The following is a 10,294-nucleotide window of genomic DNA, read 5'->3' as shown; positions in this document are numbered from 1 at the left end:
ATCCGGATATATGATACATATTTAAACGTATATTTATATTCATGTACTATCTTTTCGTGGATATGGAAAATATTAAAGATTTTTTTACGAATAATCTCTTTTTAAACATTTCAATTATTTTTATACTTCTCAAATATAGATTAATTATTTATTAATCGTCTCGTTACTTTCCATTTTATTATTATAAGAGAAACATAATCTTTCGATTTGTCTCAGTTTAATCGTAAATTTTTATCCAAGGAAACTGTCGAACGTGATATCATTGACGATCCAAGTCACTTTTCTTCTTTTCACGAAACTAGCTATTAAGCATATACATATATATATATATATCTGCCCATACACACACATACACATATACACTCATATATATATATATATATATCTTGAGTGATAAGGGAGTACCTACATATATACCTACATACATATTTTCGTGAAGAGAGGTGCAAGTAAGGAAGGAAAGTGAGCGAAAGGGATCATGTATTATTTATAAATTTATTTATTCTTCCATAGGCACAACATGAATGATGCATCCCAAGAGGGCATGGCCACTATGTGATATCCCATCGCGAATATGTGAACACGAGGTATAAAATATTTACTTAAGTTTTCTACGAAAAAAAAAAAAAAAAAAAAAAAAAAAAAAAAAAAAAGAAAAAATGGAAAAAGAGAAAAAGGCAAAAATAGCTAAAGGCACCGACGAGAGTTACGAATAGAACGTGAAAAGAGCTTTGCTATGATTAAAGTTGCTCTGCGTGCGCAAAGCTGAAATTAAGTCGGTAAAAGATAAATTCTATGTGGTTTCTTGTGTAAATACTTGACCACATAGTAAAATAATAAAAAGAATAAAATGAAACATTGATAATACGACAGTTATGCTCAACATGAAAGAAAAAGAGAGAGAGAGAGAGAGAGAGAGAAAAGGAGAGAATAAGAGAAAACTACATAGACGGAATTAATGTTTGCACTCTAAAAAGATCTAACAATTCTGATAAAAAAGCAACTTTCATCGGTCGAGAATACACTAGAATGTTTTAAATTAATGTTTGCCCTTAGCTTATTTTTTAGATTAATGAGATAAAGATAAAGGAAAAGAGAAAGAGAAAGAGAAAGAGAAATCCTTTCTTCCGTTTAACAACTGCCTAGTCATCGAAAGTCTCTCATTTTCTTTTCGATATTAATCCTCTTTGCGTGAATTGAAGACGAGTATTAAACTTTCCACTAGCGCGATCGTGAAACGAGCGTTATATTCGAAGAAAAGATAAAAACGATCGTTTCTATTCTTCTTATCTCTTCTTATACATTAAGATTAGACGATGTTAAAGAAGGAAAAGAATTATGAAGGTTTTCATTCTTCGATATTTAATTCAGTGGAAATAATTAATGATGAAATTAATTATCAAATTAAAAGAACTCGACTTTTCAAAATTATATACAATATGAAATAATTAATCGGTTTACGTAGTACATATATTGAATAATAGTTAATCATCTTTGGAAAAATTTAACAATATCTATTTGTATTGTCATTAATTGTATTATCATAATATGATTAATTGATTGTATACGATGAAATGTTAGAACTACATGAAATACGGTCTGCATAACGTGCAATATTACGCGGTAAGGATAATCTCGAAGAGCAGAACAGCTTTCTAGTACAGCCAGGCATTTTTGTTTATGGGAAACTAGGAAAAAGTGTATATATATATATATATATATATATATATATATATATATATATATATACAAAGAAGAGGATTCGCTTATCCTTAGGCGATTTACGAGCTCCTTAAGAATCCTAGTGTCGCATCGATCAAGTTTTACATGGTCCACGGATAATATTATATTATCGACGAAACGTCTACGTGATTTCATTGTACCAAAAATCGATCACATTAACCAATCGATCACTTTTTCTATACTGTATATTATCCTTAAATATAAAAAGGATAAATCTGAAAGAGAAAAATAATTTAAATGCTAAAACGATTAACTCGTTAGCAATGTTAAATGTTAATACTTTTTAATGTTTAGCAGAGAATTTTATTGAAAAGATTTTGAAAATACTGAAACTTGATTTATCATTAAATTTCGATATAACGCAATTACTACAGATTCATATCTCACTATATGGAGATTGTTACATTTAGAGATTCATTTAAGTATATTCAACATGGTCAATTTAAAATCAATAGTATATGTATTAATCAATAATACATAATAGTATATAAGATCTTGATAAGAATGTTGTAGTGTTTATATAATAACTAATTATAATTCATATATCTCGCACATTGTTCGAATGTTAATAAATTATTAATTTATATTTGTCGAAAGATGATGAGACACGATCAATATAAAATACATTCAATTTTATCTTTCGAAAAACATAAATCACAAATTCAAAAGGGAATAATTAATAAATATGATTATTTTTTTTTTTGTTCATTCTTTATTAAAACTCGTGAATATCAATCCTTTACCATTTCCGTGCGAGAAAATTATTTTCAAATAAATTAATATATTCAAAATTTGAAATAATTATAAATGCGTTTCAACAAGTAGATCCTATCCTGATCAAATAAATAAATCAAAAAATAAGAAACCATTTATAAATAAATTTCCAAAGAAATACACTCAATGCTTTTCTACTAATTAATTACAAATATTTTTTAATTAATTAAAAACAATCACTCGTTCAATCTTCGAATCTTTCATTCTTGATATGATTGAGTGATCTGAGGGATTTAAAAATTCACTTATTACTTAAGAAGTTCTGCGATGGCAACAAAACACTCGTCCACGATTTAAATCGAAATTGAGGCTGGATGATTCGTAAGTGGTCGACATCAAAGTTGGTTGAGATACTCTTCAATGATTTCACTGACTCTATCACATGATAGATATTTTTTAACGAATGGTCACTGAAGTTAATTCACGAAACTCTTTCTTTTATAAAGACAATCTGTGCGATTGTTAAAAAAAAACAATAAACTTTGCGAACAAACACTGATTTTAACGATTGCATTGCACGTAGTCGATGCAAAAACACTTGTTATTTAAATCGCGAAATGTGAACGAACAAACACTTTTTTTAATTCGCAATATTTTTAATTTACCGACATAGATATTCGATTACACATTTTTGCTTCGCGTGCTTTTGCATTGACGTCATGAAACAGAAAAATAAAAATAAAATTATTGATAGTCATTGTTACAATAAGAAACTATAAATTTTGAAATAAAAATATACTTACTTTAAATATTCGTTGATACTTGCAGCATAGACATCTTGAGAGACCGTCGATGTTTACTCGTCGGAAGACAAAGGAAAACTAATCCGGTAATTATTAAGTTAATAAAAGGACCATATATGTTTATATTACACAAGGCTAACTGCTCGGAAATTAATATTTTTAAATATTGAAATTTATTATTAAAATTATTTTAAGTTTTTCGCGCGTTTCCATATTTTTAATGTTTAAACGAATATATTATTATTTAAATATTACTTCATTATACTCCATATATATTAGAGACTTTATAAATGATTGAATAATTATCGAAATTATTAATTTATAAGTTTTGACGTTTAGAAAGTAAGAGTGTCGATGTTCACTCGTCAAATTGCAAAAGAAAACTAAGTCGGTAATCTTTAAAGTTAATAAAAAGACCGTCTATGTTTATATTACACAAGGCCAATCATCCTGAGATGAAAATTTCAAAGTATTAAAATTTTTAATTAAAATAATTATAAGTTTCTCGCACTTTATCGTTTTTTAATGTTTACACAAATGTAGTATTGTTTAAATATAAATTTTTTGTACTCCGTATACATTAAATATTGTTTAAATAGTTTTAAAGTTATCAAAAGTATTCATTTATAAGTTTTCACATTTAGAAAGTGAGAGTGTCGATATTCACTGGTTGGATTGCAAAAGAAAACTAAATTGGTAATCCTCGAAGTTAATAAAAAGATCCTCTATGTTTATATTATACAAAGCCAACCATCCCGAGATGAAAATTTCAAAGTATTAAAATTTTAAATTAAAATAATTATAAGTTTCTCGCGCTTTACCGTCTTTTAATATTCAAACGAATGTACTATTGTTTAAATATTACTTTAATGTATTCCGTGTATATTCGAGACTTTAGAAATTATTGAAAAATTATCGAATGTAAAAAGATCGGATATGTTTATATTACACAAGACTGACTATCCTGAGATCAAAATTATTTATTAAATTAAATTAATCCTTTAAATTAAAACTGTAAAATAAAAAATAAAATACCTCTGAAATGTATCAAATTATACAGCAGTGTTTGCGTTGTATCGTTCATAACAAGGAATATCAATTGTTCAAATCTCACCACATGGAGGTAACTGTCTATATAGAAAATCCAGTTGCAAATAAAAAAAAATACAAATAATTCAATAAAATTATATTAAATATTCTCTAAAGAAATTATAAATCTGTACATATACATATATATGTACAGGATACATATCTATTTAATTATAATAAAATATACATATAAGAATATAATATTTTAAACGATAAAGTATATATATTACGTACAAGATAAGAGAGATACTATATATCTCCAGGATCCAAGAATACTGAATTTCCTAGAATTTCAAGCAAAAAATAAAGTTCATGTTAATGCTGGTCACTACCTATCTCTTTCTATATTAGATTGTGCTTTAAAGTTATGTATTTAATTTAATATTTTATGTAGACAGGTAGGAGTTAAAAACGATCACGTTATATTCCAGCGAGCTTTTCTGCATCATAGTATGTGTGTATAATGAGATCTGAAAAATTGTAAAGTTGTATTAATAAAAGAAAATATGCACATACTCTAAATATATATATATATATATATATATATATATATAAAATATAATTAGTTATTAATTATTAATTGGAATATCAAATAAAATTATTGATACTACCGTTATAATAAAACGGTCCAGAAAAACCATAACAATTTTATTTTTGCGAATACATTTTAAATAAAGCTGCGACTTGGAGAAATCGGTTATTCGGCAATTGATTAGTATAGTAGAGACAGATAATACCTTAATAAAATTGTATTAATTCTCTGTAATTACGAGGAGCACGTAAATTCCGTGCAATCTTTCGTGGATTCAATTGAATAAACATAGGCGCCAATTCACAAGATCTCAAGGGATGACGATTATCGCAGTGCATTCACAAACATTATCTAACTAGCGGCTATTCTAAAAGTATATAATTTTCTAATTTATTAATTTATTATTAAAACTTTTTTGAAGACGATTTATAAGCATACACATTATCAAAATAAATAATTTTGTTAATTTAAATTGTGAGAATAATTAATTAATGTGAGGAAAAAATATATGGGGGAAAGATAAGAATTTGCCATACTTTTAAATATTCAAATCGAACCTTTACACCTTTGCATTAATATAGATCAAATACAAATCAGTTGAATTTAAAAATGATAAATGATGAAGAAAATATTTTTATTTTATTTCTAATGAATTTTATTCCTTAATAATAATTTATAATTATTTGCAAAAAATAATAGAAGGATATTATTGGATTAAATATTTCTATCATTCGTATTGCTTATAGATTAAAAATTTTTTAATTTTATAAATTTAAAAATTTACAATGATTTAAAATAAATGAAAAGGAAAAATGAATTTGAAGATAAAAAGAAAGATAAGGATGAAAGAAGGTAAGAAAGTAGGTCGGAAGGAAAAGCAAAGCTCGTATCGGGTCGAGTAACTGCGATAATTAATATCAGTTTAGAGAGAACTTAGTAAATGCAATAAGTTAATAAGCAGAGAGCAAGGAAATTTCATGCTCCGATCGAGCGTTTCCTGTACAGTAGCGAACTTCTATTTTCTCATATTTACGCACATGTGTGTGTGTGTGTGTATGTACATATATGTATATACATAAATATACATATATGTACTTCTATTCAATTTTGTTACATACTTATAATTCTTTTTATCAACGTTTTCATGATCAAAAAAAAAAGAAAATATTATAATCATATTCTTTTCTCAAAAAGGAAATGAATAATGATCAAATCTGACACTTCTTTTTAATTATTTTAAAGAAATATTTGAGAAGATTTAATATCGTTGACATTGTTCCTAATATTTTCTGATCATCCATTATGATGATCTGAAAATATATCCATATGTTATATGATTTATATGAATTTGATCATCCATATATATATATATATATATATTCATATATACATAAATAAATACATTAATGTAAGTGCTTGTTCCAGTAGATAATCTTCTCTTACAGTTGCCGTTATCGAGCAAAGGCAAACTTATCTGTTCTAACCGTGGTCTAATCCTACTCTCTGAAACTACCTTACGTTTTGAAGTCTTCCTCATCTACCCCTTCTATACTTAAGCACTTGTATTTGTTGGACATAAGGCAAGGAGCAGACCAAAGTACCCTACGCCGACTTCAATTTTGATATAATGTTCGAGGTCTATGTTAATCGATGCAATATGTAATTAAGAGAGAGAGAGAGAGAGAGAGAGAGAGAGAGAGAGAGAGAGAGAGAGAGAGAGAGAGAGAAGGAACAATTTGGGTTCGATCTTATCTTCTTCGAGCGTACAACGATAATTTTTTTTTACAATGATGTTCCTAATTCTTTACTTAAATTTTTGAATATAATTCTATGAGGAATTAAACAAAATTGCGAACTATGTTACCTTTTAATCTGCGAATATGAACGTAAATGCTCCCTTGTACACAGAATTTTCTACCGAGCAATGGCGATTCATTCAATTTTTTACATATTACTTATTCTTAATGTCTGATATGAAATTAAATCGTTTAATCTTTTAATTATAATGAATTATATAAGAAATATTTTTGTACTTAAAGGATCAGTGAAATCTTGCATCTAGTGTTGTCGTACCAATCAAGATCTTTTTAAATAAATTAATAAATGTACAATATCGAAAAGTATGTTTGATTATTTAAATCTATTTACATAGTGATAAATTAATAGCTTTTATAATCTGAAATAATAAATAATTAATTTTGAATCTTATTCGTATACATATATTATTCGATCTCCTTTTGATATTAAATAACAAAATGTAAAGAGAGGAAAAGAACAAATGTAATTAAAAGAAAATATTAAACGTCATAAAATTATCTTACGTTAATTACAAATATGAACATTCGTGTGGATAAATGCAAACCATGTTGATAAGTGTTGAACGATCCATATCTAATCCATAAATTACATGACTATGATATCGGCGATATCGAGTACACAATTGCAAGTTTACATTAGGTTTGGCACGTAACGTGTGCGAATCCCAAACATGTCGTATGTATCTACCTATATATATGTGCGTGTATATATATATATATATATATATATATATTCATATACATGTAGACACGTAGATACACTATGTAAAAGCTTACGTATGTTCAGATCGGCTTAAGACCGACAACGAAGAAGCTATTCGCTTTCTCTGCAACATGAGAAAAGAGGATATTACCATGGGAAATCCTTTAACACGAAATCCACAGAGCCGAACTTCGTACAACCAACCTTATTATCAGCCTACTATAGATCTATTAAACTATGAATAATAGTGAATTTTCTTATAAAGATTAACGATATGTACATACGTCGGAAATTGCATTATGTACTTACATTCTACTCAGTTTATGATTTAAATATTTTTCCTTTACTGTATCGTCGTTTTCTTAACGTTCAAGACTTCAATACCGTTCCTCTATATCGCTCTTTTCCCTTATAAAACAATGTATTACTAGAAAATTTGTTTTAACATTTGTAAACAGCTTACATTTTTTTAGAAAACATAATAAAGTTTCGTACTCTCTCTCTTTTTTTTCTCTCTCTCTCTCTCTCTTTCTCTCTCTTTCCCTATCTTTATCTCTCTAATGTTGATATAATGCAATTTATTTAAATGCAAAAAATCTTACATTTCTTTTACACGATGACAAAACATTTCTCGAGAGAACATATTAATGAGAACTAACTAATGAGAGAATAATTGGAATAATTACGATATTACAATATACGCTAAAGTAAGTTCGTTACTCACAAATCTTATCCTTTTCTATTTGTCTCTAGTTCTCTTTCTCCCTCCCTCTCTCTCTCTTCCTCTCTCTCTCTCTTTCTCTTTCTCTTTCTCTCTTTCGCTCTCTCTCTCTCTCTCTCTCTCTCTCTCTCTTCCTCTTTCCTACTCTCTGAGTACTCTCTCCATTTATATTTAATCAAAAATCCGCTTACTACTTTACCCGAGCAAACCAATTTTAAGACGGAAATCTAAAGTTTCCGCGTTTAAAATACATCTAACGACTGAACTTCTCATAACAAGATATGACTACAAACATTCTTTATTAAATAAAAATTATGTTAGTAAGTTAACAAAATTCAATAATAAAAAAGACTAAAAATAGACAGATGAAAATACAAATCGAGTTGATTTAAACATTTGAAATCGTTGATGATAATAAATTAAATTACGTGATATATCAAATAAAAATAATCATTAAGTGTTACTGCAATTTCTCATATATGTTCGACTTTTCTATATGTGATCTTTCATATTGTTTTACAATACGTAATCAGTTAATAATTGTTTTTGCAAATAAAACATAAACGTATGATTTCGTAATAATTAGCTATCATTACGACTAATGATATTAAAGTTATACAATTTTTTAAGTATTAATAAAACAAATATTAATTAAAAAGATATATATCGTAACCAATTATCCAAATATATGTATCCAGTAATTTCAATATCAATTCTATAAACCATTAGGACACAATCAGTTTTCAATACCTATTAAGCTTTTCTATCTTATGAAAGGAACATTATTTTAAATTGAATTAATTTAGCTATCGCCAAATCGTATGGAATCATCACAATAGCATACATGAAATTTCTGTTACAATACATACATATATACATATATACATACATATATATAGGTATATATATATATATATATATATATACATATATGTATATATATAATTATGTATTAATGAATATGCTATAACTACTTGATCATCATTCCTCGATATTCCATTATTGTCTTTGGCCTTTTATCATTTATCAAACGAAACTGCTTAATTACCTTCCCTCCTCTTACTCTGTTCTGTTTCCAAGAACTCAGTTTAATTTTGCGTATTCTGTTCCATGGTTCTCCATTATCTTCTCCTCCTCTTCCATTTCACGATTTATTTTAATCCCTTTTTCCGTTCGAAAGCATCCGTTATTATCCGGCTCCTGCAGTAACTTCGAAATTATTGTCCGATTCTCTATTGACCATTACAAATCTGAAAAAATAACGTCATTTATTTTAATTACATCGGTATTCTTTAATTTAAAATATATTTTCAATTAGATTATAGAAAAACTTAATATTAAATATTCATGTATTAAAAATGTAAAGAAACAGCAAATGATTAAAATCGTTTTAATGGAAGATTCGATCATATAATATAATCTAATTCCAACTCATCGTCTAGATGGATAAATCAGCGAGTATCAGGCATATTTCTCGTTACAAACTAATAAAATATGTATATATATATATATATATATATATATATATATATATATATTTATGTAGACGTCATAACTATTGACCGATTCTTTATTGATCGTTATTAATATTTAAAATCTTTATGTCATTTATTTAAATTACGTAGAAATTTCTTAATTTGAAATATATTTGTACTTGTTAAAAATTTTTAATTTATTAAAAATGTAAGAAGAAATTATTAAAATTATTCCAACGGAATATTTCATGATATAACATAATCTAATACTAACTTAACGTTTAGACAGATAAATCAGTAAGTGTCAGAAATATCTCTCTCTCTCTCTCTCTCTCTCTCTCTCTCTCTCTCTCTCTCTCTCTCTCTCTATCTCTCTCTCTATCTCTCTTTACAAGTTAATAAAATATACATGTATGTAGGCGCCATAACGCGAGAGTATTGATTATTATCGTATTCTGTCTGAAATTATTTACGTAATGTATGCTTACTTAGGTTTACGCCCATCCAGGTGGTACTGATGCTTCATCGTGAACCTCAGAATATTTGATTATACGATACATTAGTAAGTAAACGATCTCTGATCTTACATCACGATCGTATCTCATTTTACTTCATCTATTATGCTAATTTTTATTGATAGCTTCATTAGTATCGATTTTTCATCGAAATATTTTTTTTAAGGATTCAACGAAACGTC

The 10,294-nt window shown here is 27.0% G+C and overlaps 1 long non-coding RNA gene across 1 annotated transcript; it reads right to left on the bottom strand.

Moving 5' to 3' along the window:
* Positions 1 to 4,515: 4,515 nt before the first annotated feature.
* On the bottom strand, positions 4,516 to 10,294 carry LOC124948447. The gene is made up of 3 exons (XR_007100733.1): positions 10,086 to 10,294; positions 9,171 to 9,372; positions 4,516 to 4,819 (listed from the first exon to the last, which is right to left on the bottom strand). It is a non-coding gene; the product is annotated as an uncharacterized LOC124948447 (long non-coding RNA).

This window comes from Vespa velutina, chromosome 4, assembly GCF_912470025.1.
Source record: "Vespa velutina chromosome 4, iVesVel2.1, whole genome shotgun sequence".
Lineage (NCBI taxonomy): Eukaryota > Metazoa > Arthropoda > Insecta > Hymenoptera > Vespidae > Vespa > Vespa velutina.
Note: the sequence above shows the minus strand (reverse complement) of the source record. Positions and strands in the feature narration are given on the sequence as shown.